The 14,321-nt window shown below is 42.5% G+C and overlaps 1 protein-coding gene across 2 annotated transcripts in view; it reads left to right on the forward strand.

Annotated features, from left to right (window-relative positions):
- Nucleotides 1-14,321, forward strand: part of LOC111861909 (ATP-binding cassette sub-family G member 1) — a 148,385-nt gene that overhangs the window by 31,906 nt on the left and 102,158 nt on the right. The gene's annotated exons all lie outside the window — the stretch shown is intronic.

A 14,321-nucleotide genomic window follows, 5' to 3' on the forward strand; every position in this document is an offset into this window, starting at 1 on the left:
AAAAAAAAAGAATTCCGTATTGTCTACAGTTTTACCCGTTATATACGACAATTATGCGAACAACCCTGGTAAGGTACATACAGTAAATAGCATATTCTTTTTGGTGTACACATTAAGGCGCTCTCAGGCTATTGTAACCGTCCCACTGCTACGCAACTTATTTGAATGTAATCAACTTTAGTAATTTGAAAGCTTAATTGTTCAAAATGAAATGCAATGAACAAGGGTAGTGAGACATAGGTCAATTCTTGTATGTAAGAGGTAGCGTCTTCCCACGCTTACAACAGAAACAGGAAGACACCCGTCAAAGGTTTATTAGAGGAAAGTCACGTTAAAGAATAGCTAAAGAATTCTCTGTGAATTCAATACTTGGCAGTTTGTGCATGCCATAACTTAAAAAGAGTGAAGTTTTTAGGACACAAGCAACGCTTAAGCATTTGTCAAATTCTGACAGAAATACGTTGGAGTCAAAAATCCTTAAACCCTTGTAAGCGTTAAAAGGAGTGGAGGAATATCTAATTAAGACTCCTATTTTTCAAATATAACCAATCACTAAAATTTAAGGACGTGACAGAGCAGAGACGCTGAGGAAACAAGGACTTGAAGGTCCGAGTAGAAATCAGTTGTTGAAGTCGGACTCGTAAGAACTAGACGTGAAAAGTCACATATCGGGATCCGCAGAAAGTAGACGTAAAAGTTGTCGAGAGAGTCACACACAGGATCTCGTAGAAACAAGACATGAAAGTTACTGATTTGAAGTTGTGTTAAGAAGTGGCTAAACAAGTGTTCAGTAATATAATTCGTCTAAACTTGATATGTGCTTTTGTAGTTTGTGTTCATTTATTGCTTCTCAGAGTTGTGGCCCGTTCGAGGCTCTGAGATAAAGAGACCCTCAGCTCTACCGAATCAACAAACCTCACCTCCTTATAAATTAAATAACCCTGAGATAAAATTTAGTACAAGAAAGAAGTACCTACAGGTGCAACCAACGTGTGTGGGAGAGCGAAGATAATAATTGAGTTTAACAAACGGTAAGGTGAGAGAAGGACTGTTAAAAAGGTGACTTCAAGAAGAAGAGAAAAGGAGGTAAGGGACGGTGAAACTATGTAGCGTCCACGGGTAAGATTGATAGCAATTAATGAATTGGAAAAGAAGTTTGGATGGAAGCAATTGTGTGCCTAATCACTGTTCAGGCATTTGCTTGGGATAACTGTGAAAAACCAAGAAAGGCAATCAGAATTGCCGGTGTCCGGTCGTACACCTCCCAAATGTATGATTATGATATTGCCGCAAAACGAACTGGCTTGGTCACGTAAACTGTGTACACAAGTCGTCACTCGCTATGGAGCTGGACGGTTGAGGTTCAATTCGGGGAAAAGACATACAGTTTTATCTTCCCAATGAATCTCTAGGGCCCAGAGAAGGTGGGAAGAGGAGTATGTTATGAAATGAGCAGACTGTATTGGCGAGAGGTGCCGTCCTTTAGAACTCCGTGTGTGTGTCCGTGACGTGACAGTGGGACCCAGGGGACACTGTCTACGAGACCTGAACGTAGTGTCTGCAACGTAGACTGAATCAAGCCAAGACGAGCTGCATGATAGGGCCTAGGGTGGTTATGGTAACGCTTTCGATAGTGCATATGTACACTCTACTTAACCTTTCTCCAACCCTACAAGCTGGGAAATGGAAGGGGCTGTTGCCTTGAGGTTCGGGAACAGTGACGCAGAAGTTTACCGTAAAAACACAGGGCGGACGGCACGTGGAGTTAATGTGTTTACTTAATTCTACAATCAGAAATTAATTCTGTATAAGGAATTTAGTTAATGATATTGTATACCCAGAACTGTCAAAGCCGCTTTAACAATGTAAGTGCAGTGCGATATGTTACTTTTATAATTAATATTATCGTGAGTGTTTTAGAGAAATCTCTCCCTCCTTCTCACATTTGCCCACCTTACGGAGCCAGACCACGATAATGGGTCAGTAACAGATATTGTTTCTGCTGTACTAACACTTTTTCTTTCAAACTCGAATTTTATTAAAATGTTGCATAATAAATAAAAAGTTGGAACGCTTAAACTATTACGCTGCTTCTTCCCACGTATGCGATTATACAGGTGTCTATACTGTATTTGCGCTCATCAGCCTGATCAGTAAATACGGATCAAGTGAGTCATGCTCACATGAAAAGGCCCTGATCCTCGACATCTCCCAAGGCTGCAAGCATGTGCGTAATACAGTGGTTGTTGCTGTGTGTGGATATGTCTGGTTTATGTAAGATTTGAGGCTTTCACGGCGGTGACTATGAAGAAAGCACTCTTCTGGGATTTGGCACCGTGTATATGTGGTGTTAACCGACGTTTCGGAGGAACGTATCGCCTCCATCTTCAGGGTAGAAGAAAAAAATATATATATAAGAATCTGCAAGCAAACAGACCGTGAGAACCGGTAAAAGCAGCTGCTTTTCCTCTGAAACGTCGGTTAACACCACATATACACGGTGCCAAATCCCAGAAGACTGCTTTCTTCATGTCTGGTTTACTTTGCCATGGTATTTAGAAGTGACAGTCCTCCGCCGCGGAGTAGGAGAAGTATTGGTAGTGGCGGGGAGAGCTCCAGCATGCCGACAAGTGTGGAGGGGAATGCAGTACAGGCGTTCTCAAAAGGAAATACCTTCTTACCTCATTGTGTTGCATAGTGTTGGTGGTACAGTCTTGTTGATGTTTACATATCCGATGTTATGTTTTAAGTGCCGAATGGCAGAATGTTATGCACTATACACTATTATACACTTTTCACTGTTATATACATGAAGAGTTTATTTACATACTACACAGGTCTATTCTAAAGGGGCAACACCGGCAATGTCCGCATAGATATCATCTCCACATGCCTGTCCTTCCTCATCATCGCCAGATGAATCGGAGCTATCATCAGAGCTGTTATCACTATCACCGACAACATGGAACGTTTTCTTCAACTTTTCGTTAACTTTTTCCAGGGTAGTTATCTGTTTTTCGACTATGTAGGAGTAATTAATTGTTCTTCGCACCACAGACTCGTTAAAGTCGTCCAAAGTGGCTAGTGGAGATTTCCTAGGTCTTTCTTTATGGGGTGTCGAAAAGGAAGTGGAATCCCCAGATTCGATATTTTTTGTTTCTCTTATTATTCTTCTGACACTACTTTCCGATACACCTGTTGCCTTTGCTACTTCCACTCCTACGTCCTTCACTGTAATTGTTGGCCCAGCCTCTTTCATATACTTATATACATTACTAACAATTTCTCTTGATTGTGAATGCAACACTTTTCCACTCAGTTTACTTCGTGTAAATGGCATGTTAAAGTAGATAGAAAAAATGTACAAATATAAACAAACAAAAAAGAAAATCAACGAATAAAAATGAACAACAAAATAAAATATTAATACAGTAAATAGAGAATAATACACTCAAATACTACTCCAAGAGTCAAAACTTTTTAACTTGTCTGTACAAGGAGGAATGCTTTTAACTGAACTTGAGACGTCTGCTCGCACTGAAAACAAACGAATGACTAATCACAACACCCCTTAACTTTCACGAATGGACCTGCCCATCCACTGCGCAACTTTCCCTGGATTGTCACTTCTAAATATCCGGGCTGTATTATTGTACGAATTGTGTGTGAAGCTTGGTTCTGGCAAAAACTGCCGGAGAAAAGTTCGTCGTAAAGTTGCAAGTAGAAGAGGCACCTTTAAAATTGTTAATAAAGTCAGGCCTAGTAGGTTAGTCAGAGTCAGAGTTACTTAACGACTGGTGGTTTACCGACAATCAGCTCTTCTTGGCGACAAGCCCCCTTGAGACTCAAGACCAGAATTTGCCTTTCAAGCTGAACACTTGCGGTCACAGTCCTTATGTAACACCCTCTCTGACGAGAGGATGGGTCTGTCGTTTACAATTTCTGCTGGTCCTCGCCAGCGCACTCATTGTCAGACCCGAGTCCTGCGGACCTCATGACCACATTTTACTGTCTCAGATTCGAGACTCCTCAAACCTGGAGGGCCAGGTTCCCGTATTTATAGCCCCTAGGAACAGGTGGCCCAGTTATACCCCTAGGTACTGGGTCCTTTTCGTCGCCTCCTACTACTCGCAGGGCTACGTCTCCACAACACAAAAGGATAAACCAATACATCAACAAAACATACACCAGATGTGCACAACCGCATGATAATCTGAAATAACCTAAAGCAAAATATGTTAGAAGCACTTCACATCAAAATGAGCGCGGTAACAGAGCAGCAGGTTCTTCTAATCCAACACGTTACACACATGATGATGGCCAGTCAGGCCGAAACATGTAGAGTTGTATAATGAGATGAGACGAAGACGTTGAAGTGGGAATGGTAATATATCGATGAAGCTGCACGAAGACGCCGAAGAGTAAGAACACGAAGTTAGCTCTTGGACTAAAGTGTTGGAACATACGTAGATTTTCATACAGTCAAATCCTATTGTTTTTAAATGCTTGCAAATGTAACAAATTACAGATTACTTGTTATTATTGTAACAGTTTTCTTACAATTGTTATTAATCTTAACGCCTTGGGACAGCGTGGCTACTTGAGCACAGATTCTGTATGTGTTATAACGTCGGACATAACATCGAAATTTCGCACCGTCAACTTTTTTGTCACTGTGGCTTTCAAAATCGTGGATCCTATAAAATGTGTGGGTATACATATAATGGTTTACCTCCAAACTGAATTCTATATGTCCAGTTCCGGTGGTTCATTGGTTATAGCCGTCAAACCAACAGCTTACAGACTTTATGCAATCGCATTTCTTTTACAATCCACGAAATTAAATCACCTGAATAAATGCTCAGTATTTTTCGAAGCTCATTTACCATACATTGTGTTAGGGCTCGATGCTAAGTATCGCTCGCTCGCTTTGCTCTCACCTCAAAAATTTCATGTGTTCGCCATGTTGCTGTTACTGACCGTAGGAAACTCCCACGAGGCTGCAGTATAATCCATAACTAAATTTCGTAAACGCGAGCAAACTGGTTCAAAAGTTGAAATGGAGTGACACAGAGAGCCTATTTTCCTTCCTTTAAGGACTCAAAGTATTTTGCCTTACAGTAAGAGACCATGTTTCACACACACACACACACCACGCCACTAATATGAGATTTGAGGTTTCCTCGGCTGTGACGATTTGCTAATTGAACGTGGAATCTTCTTTCTCTCGATAAGTTAAAATGCAAAATAGAAACGGGCATGTTTACAAAAGATAACCATTTTTAATGCTTTAATTAATTAAAGCTGGTTTTCTACCGTCGATGCATACAGATATACATACAGGGTGTCCGGATGAAAGGTTTCCAAAATAAAATCATTATATCTCAGAAAGAATTAATTATACACATTAATGGATTACACCATTACAGAGGGAAACTATCAAGGGTCTTTCCTGCGTATATAACTTTCTCAATACATTTAAACGTGGGCTCCCTTCGTGCCATCACAAATATCCATACTTGAAGCATGTTTGGTGTTGCCGTAGCCACAGAGTCCCTTATGCGGGCTTTCAGGTGTTGAAGGTCGTTGATATTAACCCGGTAGACAGTGTTCTTCACATAACCGCACAAGAAAAAATGCACTGGGGTTAAATCTGGCGACCTAGGAGGCCAAGCGATTGGTCCACCTCTGTCAATTCATATCCCAGCCATTTCTCTGTTCGGGGGGTTCCTAGCATTGTGGCAAAAATGTGGCGGCGTATACGCGTAAGCCGGGTATGAAAAAAACTGTCAGCCTTTTCCTTTCTGATGACATACACCGGATACGTGTATGAAAATTAGTTTCCAAGATATACATTTTTTATTTTGGATTCCTTTCATCCGGACATCCTATTTAACATCTTAAAAAGGGAACGCACAGATATAATTCACACTTATCATTTGCGCTGATTGGAGACTCCGGATCAATTTGTTATGTAATTTCCAGTTCACACAACTTGTTTCTCCTTGCGTAACGTGACACACATATAAGGTGATTTTCTCTTCTGTTGTTTATTATTATGATATGCCTGACGTCCTCGCAGCGATAACTGTGAACACTACGGTCTTCTGGGAGAGAACTTTTCTACCATGAAGACGGAGGCAGGAGGTTTCTCCGAAAGTTGCTAGTGATTACTATACTACACGGTGTCACATCCCAAGAGACAGTAATGTTCATAATTTTAACCAATATTATTATCGTTTTAAGAACTAAATTTTCAGATCACAGTGGCCGCATGGTGATGGGATGAAATGTCTTCGCCCACTCAAACAATGGGATCGTGGGTTCGAACCCCATTTGACACATGAATGTTTCTTCGCGTTTCTTCAGCGTTTGCGTTGTCCTGTATAGGAAGCATTGCGACAGGGCTGATCACCCGTCCAAGAAGTCCTACTCTTAAAGCTGATAACACACTGACGCGACTAGTCGCGAGCGGCTAGCCACGTCAGTGGGTTATCAGCCTAAACCGCAGTTGAATAATTAGCCGCGAGCGATTCGGCAGCCGCGTCGCGTTAGTAGGTTATGCACCATATACACTAATACAACTAACTGACGCGCGCGACAAAGAGCGGTTATCCGTTCGCGACTAGTTTCGTCAGTGGGTTTTCAGCCTAAATCGCAGTTGAATAATTGGCCGCGAGCGACTCGGCAGCCGCGTCGCATTCATACAACTAACGGACGCGCGCGACAAAGAGCGGCTAGCCGCTCGCGATTAGTTTCGTCAGTGGGTTTTCAGCCTAAGATCCGTAGTTGCTGAGTAATTCTGATGGGAAACAGGCCAGGAAAAACGAGAAGGAGAAGAGCAGAATTCAATGAACTCTGAAGACTTGAACCATCCACAGTGGAAGTGAAAGATACCTGTATTTAAATTTACATGCTGAGTCAACTGTGATTTGTGTCTCCATGGAATCGCTTAAACGTTAAACTTAAAAAATCTTGCCGATAAAAATATAACGGTTTTACGTCAAATGTTATTTTATGTGTTTAACTTTATACTCGAATATAAAGGTCAAGCTCTCCCTGTAAAAGGCTGTGGAGGCCCATAAGGTTGTCAGACGTAGAGGATGCCCATATCTTCTGGACGCTCGGCTCACAGATGGTGGTGAGATTGTCAGCTTAACTAGCCGTCCGCCCTTTGTCCCCAGGAAGATTCCTGGTACTCATTTCTGTTAAGAGGCTGAGTCGACCCCAGGGCCATAGTGCGGCTTGAAGGATTAGGTCAATTGAAAGAATCCGATGATATCGGGAAGTGAACCCGCGACTTTTCGGCTTGTAGTATAGTGCCTCAATCATAAAAAAAAAAAAAAAGTTGGCTGTATTGCGGAATTTAACTGAATAAAAGCACTGCCCTCTGGCAAATAGTTACAGCTGTAGTAATGCTAAACACACCCATCTCAACAGACCATAAACAGGCGAAAGTGCATACTGTATGTAGCTGAAAACAGAGGTGCGTCACGAAAAGGACATAAACTCAGATCTTGACGCATAAGGAAAAGAACCAGCTCGGTGGGACGTTTAGTATTCAGTGTTTAGCCTTTCCATTTATGTAATGCTAAACTTCGTAGTTTCATATAGGACCAGTTTAGCATCTTCTCTTTCCGTCTAAGCAATACTAGACTTCAGAGATGATGACTCTCACGAAGAAAAAATCCAGTGTTCAACGTTCTTGCTTACCGAGAAACAAAAATAACAAAATAACGTACTCACACTGGGTTCCAGTCCCGCTGGGGGCAACATTATTCTATCCACGTCATTGAGACCGGTTCTGGGACCCACTGAGCCACCTATCCAATGGGTACCCCGGACATCTTTCCCTGGGGGCAAACACCATGAGCGTGAAGCTGACCACTTTCCCTGGTGGCAAACGCCATGAGCGTGAAGCTGACCTCTTTCCCTGGGGGCAAACGCCATTAGCGTGAAGCTGACCTCTTTCCCTGGGGGCAAACGCCATGAGCGTGAAGCTGATCACTCACATCCCCAACTAGTGTCGATGTCAATAATACGTGAATCTGTACATCCATGTCCCTATACGTCTTCATGACCTAGTTCTTAATTAGTTAAGCTCAGGACAAATTTACGTACTCACACTGGCAGCAAATACAGGTATTTTTTTTCCTGTGGCGCTACAGCCCCAATTTGGGCCTAGGCCTACCTCCATGAAACTCTCCGTTTCACTTCGGTTTACTAGATCTTACGCATACGGTAGGACTCCTTGGGCGGGGGATCAGCTCGTCGCAAGGCCTCTACCTGTAGACAAACACAGAAAAACGCACACAAACATCCATGCCCTAAGTGGGATTCGAACCCACGATCCCGGCTTCCGAGCAAGCGAAGACAGTGCACGCCTTAGACCGCTCGGCTACCTTGAGCGGCAAATACAGGTATAAGCCCCACAAAAATTCATTAGTAACTTATGTAGGCAAATCTAAATGATTTTCACTGAGAAATTAAAAACAGATTCATTAAGTAGGGAAATGTTTGCACTCATTTAGAATATTTTATTTCACCTTTTCTTATTTAAAAATATAAAAGTTAAAATATGCAAATTATAATTCTACCTTCATTTTGAATGTGTGTGAAACCTGGTCTCTCGCCCTAAAGGATGAACACAAATTGGAGATTCTTGAAAATAGGGCGCTGAAGAGAATATCTGGACCAAAAAGAGAGCAAATGAGAGGAGGGTGGAGAAAACTGCGTAATGACGAACGTCATGATTTGTGTTCTTCACCACATACTTCAAGGGCAATCAGTTGGCAGCCGGACGAGAATATTACTCACTTTTTCTTTGTGTCGCAGGCAAGAAAATATAACAAGAGCCGATGCAGAAATACCACCCCAGTCGACAATAAATTCGACACTCACCCTCCACTTAACAGATGAACCTCCTCAAACTTTGGTCACACTTAATAACACAAAATTTAGAGACACAAAACCGTCATTGCTGTCGTAATTCTTAAAAGAGTTTGGGGCACTGCAGCCCGGCTTCGAACCTCGGACACGCACTGCTACATACTTACTTACTTACTCATGAGCTGAGCCCTTCTTGAGGAGCCGCCAATTCTGCAGCTACTCAAGAATTTCCCTGCATTTTATGGAACCCGAAGGTTCATCACCGTGTTCACAAGAGCCCTCCACTGGTCCCTATCCTGAGCCAGATCTATCCAATTCATAGCAACCCATCTTATCTCTCTAAGATCCATTCTAATATTGTCCACCCACCTAGGCCTTGGTCTTCCTTGTGGTCTCCTTCCTTCTGGCTTTCCCACCAATATCCTATACGCATTCCTCGTCTCCCCAATTCGTGCCACATGACCTGCCCACCTCATCCTCCTTGACTTGATCATTCTAATTATACTTGGAGAAGAGTACAATTTATGAAGCTACATACACATGGTTATAAAATACTCGGACATGGCGAGATCCCGTTCATGTTGCAGCAGTGGAAGCAGTTGTTTGAGATGTATTGTTTTAGCAGGTGTAGCAGAGAAGTGCAAATAAAGATATCTCTCGGATTGGCCTGTTGTCACAAATGCGCAGGATAATCTCGCCTGGGGAGATGCACCGGTGCGACTCGTCTGACCAATTAAGAGTTCATATCCGCTTATGGAAACTGACAGTCCGGTTGTTATGAGCGTTCGGTGATGCGCGCGGACCCAGTCAGAAATTCTTACTTAAACGCAGATTTCGGCCAGTCCCGCCTGCGGAATTTATTTAAATCGGTTCTCGGTAACGAGGAAAGTTCTTTCCCTTCACCGTGACCGTTAATTGCAATTCGACGGTACTCCGAGTTCCCGTAGTTCTGCGTCTTGCAGTTGCGTGCCACTGCACCTGTACATTGGGTAAAGTTAAAGTACTTGTTATAAGGTATCGAAATTATTAAAAAGTGAACGTTGTAGTGTGCTAATTGCATAAGTGTCATATTATTCATCGAGTGCCAGTCAACTTAATGAATTGCCACTTGTATATCAAATGAGAATCGAACTGTTAGCGGCTGCTTCAATTCACGGTGTTCTTATCAACGCATTTCCTTGACCTACACTGCATCCAGTTAAGTGCCACATGCAATATTTCCTGAAATAAATCCTTGTTGTACTGAAGCCAATAAATGCTCTACTGAGAACGACTGCGGATACAGACGTGGCGCTTGAGGGGGTCCTCTGCAAGTTTTTATTTTACACTATTATGTAACATGTTTTATATTACTGCTAATGGATAGTCACAACATGTAAAATGTGCCCCTCCAGGAGGGCAGGTGTTTTGCCTCTGTTTGAGCACCGGCCATGTATTCGTATCTAGTGCCGTTAGTACTTTAAAATACGACGGTCACAGTAGCCGCGCGGTCTGAGGCAAGAACTGTCTTCGCTCGCTCGGACGCTGGAATCGTGTGTTCGAATACCACTCAAGGCATGGATGTTTGGTGTGTGTATGCGTTTATTTTGTGTTTGTGTTGTCCTGTGTGCAGGTAGCGGCCTTGCAACGGGCTGATCACTCGTCTAAGGAGCCCTACCGTCTGTGAAATATGATTACGGAAATGAATAAGAGGCCCGGGCTCTGAATTGGCTGGAAGAGCCATTGAAAAAGCAATTACCTTCAAGTACACGGATGGCGAAGGAGAGGAAAGCATTCAGGATTTTGGGGGGGAAGCCAGGCGCAAAGAGACCACTAGGAGGATCTAGATGTAGATGGGAGGATAACATTAAAATGGTTCGTAGAGAGATTTGATGAGGTGGTGTGGACTGGATTGATCTAGCGCAGAATAGGGATTGGTGGAGGGCTCTTGTGAACACGGTAAATGAACTTTCGGTTTCCGTAAAATGTGGGAAAATTCCAGAGTAGCTGAGCGACCAACGGCTTTTCAAGAAGGACTCAGTTCCATGGAGTAAGTACCTTCAAATAGACCACGATGTTCTTTCAAAGCCTGCTCACCATTCGTAACCATATCTTCACATTTCTTTAGGCGCTGTGTAACATATGCAATTAATAGCTGACGAAACACGGACATGGGAAAAATACCCTTCTGATTATTCGTTTCTTCTGGAGACAAAATTATGTCATGGGCTGAACTCTGACGTCTAAGGGTCTCAGGGGTTATAGTCATTAGACCAATTAGGAGGGACACTGAAAAATGATAAGATTATTGCAACCAGTGAGGACATCAATAGCCGATATGATGATGCTACAATGGTTAACGGTTTGAAGCAAGCATTTCTTACGAATGTTATTTAAAAGAAGCTCTGGGAAGAACTAACCGTGTACGTTCTTTCAATACAACCCGGAGCGCATAGAAAATGACGTGTCCAGATGATTGAGGCGGTGTTCTCTCTGAGGTCCGCCCCGAAAAGGACAACTTCCGCCTCTCAGGAAGGAGTTGCACGACTCCTAGAGTCGTGAGACAGTGAGATACGTGCATGTTCATGAGTCTGGCGGGATTATCAGTCAAGAATGACTGTGCTGGCAAGAACCAGCAATCTGACCGATTGACCTTTCAAGAACTGAGGCAGGGGTATACACACAGCAATGTGATCTCATAAGCCTCCTTTTATTTTTAGTATATTTTCGTTAGTTCGGAAAAATAAAATGAGGCTTATGAAATCAACTTGCTATCTCTCTGTTTATCCGTCTGTGTGTGCTTATGTGCCTGTCCATCTGTCTGTGTATCTCACCTAATTTTTGTTATGAGGTTTATGAGATCACTTTGTTGTCTGTGTATGTCACCCTATTTTTTTATGCGGTCCCTATCGTGTCAAAGGAAAGTGGGCTGTTAACTCTTCCCAGATCTTGTTTCAACGCAAGTGAAGTAGTCTAAAAATTCAGTTCATGTGACACAGGAAACACGCTGTCTCTCTGACATAAAACCAATTATTTAATTCAATTTAACAGAGTAATAGCTGTTTATTCATAGAATCATATTGGACATATAAATACACTGTATGGAAAAAAGAATTGCATAATTCTAATGTTAAAACGTGTAATGCGAGAACCTATAAGCGGTTCATGATCTGTAGGCCCAGAATAGAAGAGCTTCATGACAAAAAAAAATGAGGTAACATATAGAACATTGTAGGCACCGGTTGAGATCTGACGCGGAGGCCAGAGAAAATTTCATAGGTGTAGAGTTTGTTTGTTAACTTCTTTGACAACATTTTCTCAAGTGCACTAATTATGCTTTTCTAGAGTCAACTGGGAAGATGGTTTGTAATGGAACCGGTAGTGGTCCGCTTTGGAGAAGGCTTATGGCCCCAGTATTGCATGGAATTACTGAGGAACCTTAACAAAGCTATTTGGCCTTCGGTCCTATAATTGGACTTTGGATTTTTCGATTACGAGGCAGGAATGCCGATCGCTCAACCACGGCGACTATTTTTCAGTCTAGAGGATTATTTATTTGTGATAAATACATTCCGCTTGGCTTAACATTTTCGAGGTAATGCCTTGTGTAGCCGCAAGCAAACATCTTGTTTTTCGATCAAAATCCGTTGGGCCAATTTTATCCTCGGTTTCAAGGATCTGGGCAAGAGGCCAGAAAAGCCTCCGTGTAATTGAGACGGCATCTCCTAGCATACTTATTTCTAATTCTGCACTTCTGTTTGTGGTTTATTACTGCGTATACCTTTGAGATACTTATCAGTGAACCTTGACTGCGCTTCCGGGTATGTTTAACTCTTTGAAGACTGACTGCAAAATTGCTGCTGGTCCTCACCAGCACAGTGTTTCTTTGTTCCGACTCTCACGGGACTCATGACCATATTTTACTGTACTTCTTTTGGCTTATTTTGGACTTCACTTTGGATTTTACTGTCTGATGGTTCTGGGAAACTTCAGAGCACTACAACACTTTCAAGACTGAATTTCTTTTAAATTGTATATAACAGTTCAGTACGTACCTCACAGAAAACATATCACGTCTCCGCTCTAAAGACCAACCGGTTAATTCTGATTAGCAGTATGTGAAAGCAGATGGTACATTTAGAAACCAGGGTTTTAAAATGTTAACCAGTCGCATCTGTTCTGCGCTGAGAAGAAACTATGAACTATTATTATTATTATTATTATTATTATTGGAGGGGGTGGGTATCCCCATGCACCGCGACCAGTGGTCTATTGTACGTCCCCCTGTGATATTCTACCAGTCTCTATACCCTACCGATACTGGTGCGTGCCATCAGTCCCGACTCAGCCAGCGAGTTCGGCCTCTACTGGCTCAGCGGTATCTAGATGCTTCCCCCATCTACCAGAGGCGTTAGAGACTACTGTTGGGCACGGAATGTCCTTAATAATTTGGCTCAGAAACCTCCTTGAGACATGAGGTTCTTTTACGTGCCGTAAAGCTACGACACGGGACCCATGGCTTAAAGTACCTCCCGGAGGACTTGTTCCCTGAATTTTTCCGCCCTTAAAAATTCCACGACCTCCGCCGGGTTTGAATCCGCGTACCTTGAGTCATGAGGTGGGAACGTTGCCCCTAGACTACGGAGGCCGCTAACTATGAACTAAAAAGCATTTAAATTAATAAAAGGACTGATTAAAATAAACAAAAATAAAGCCGTTACACCCGTACTGGCTACACAGCTGGCGAGAGCAGAAGGCACAGGATGGAAATATGACAGGGAACTTCTTGCAATGTTTCTAATGATTAAATGAAGGACGCTGCGAATGTGGAGCGTCTATGAAGAGAGAAGCCTCTTTGGAAGGTTATAAAGTGGGTCTGCATCCGGAGGTAATCCTATTAGTAAAATTAATAGCGGAAAATTAGGTTAGGAATATGTGAACATGAAATGACTTTGCAGTGCCATGGCGGAATTTAAGTCTCCTTTGCAAAAAGTGTGTAAGTGATCGCATAATGGGGAAGTTGTGTATGTCCGTCTGTCTCTCTGTCCACGTGTATCCATCCAAAACCACTTGACGGATTTCGATTAAATTTGGTTTTCTGTGGTCTGCACTAAAACTACGAGAACTTTAATATTCATATGAAGAAAGCAGTCTTCTGGGATTTGGCACCGTGTATATGTGGTGTTAACCGACGTTTCGGAGGAACGTATCGCCTCCATCTTCAGGGTAGAAGGAAAAAATATAATAAATCCACAAGCGAAGAGACCGTGAGAACCGGTAAAAGCAGTCTGCCAAATCCCAGAAGACTGTTTTCTTCATAGTCACCGCCGTGAAAGCCTCAAATCTTACATAATATTCATATGTTCAAACGAATTCATAATTTACAGAATATCAACTCGAAACTTATCAATTTCTGAACATGTTAGTTCTGGCGATTGCATTCTAAATTATCT

This window comes from Cryptotermes secundus, unplaced genomic scaffold (genome assembly GCF_002891405.2).
Source record: "Cryptotermes secundus unplaced genomic scaffold, Csec_1.0 scaffold39, whole genome shotgun sequence".
Classification (NCBI taxonomy): Eukaryota; Metazoa; Arthropoda; class Insecta; order Blattodea; family Kalotermitidae; genus Cryptotermes; species Cryptotermes secundus.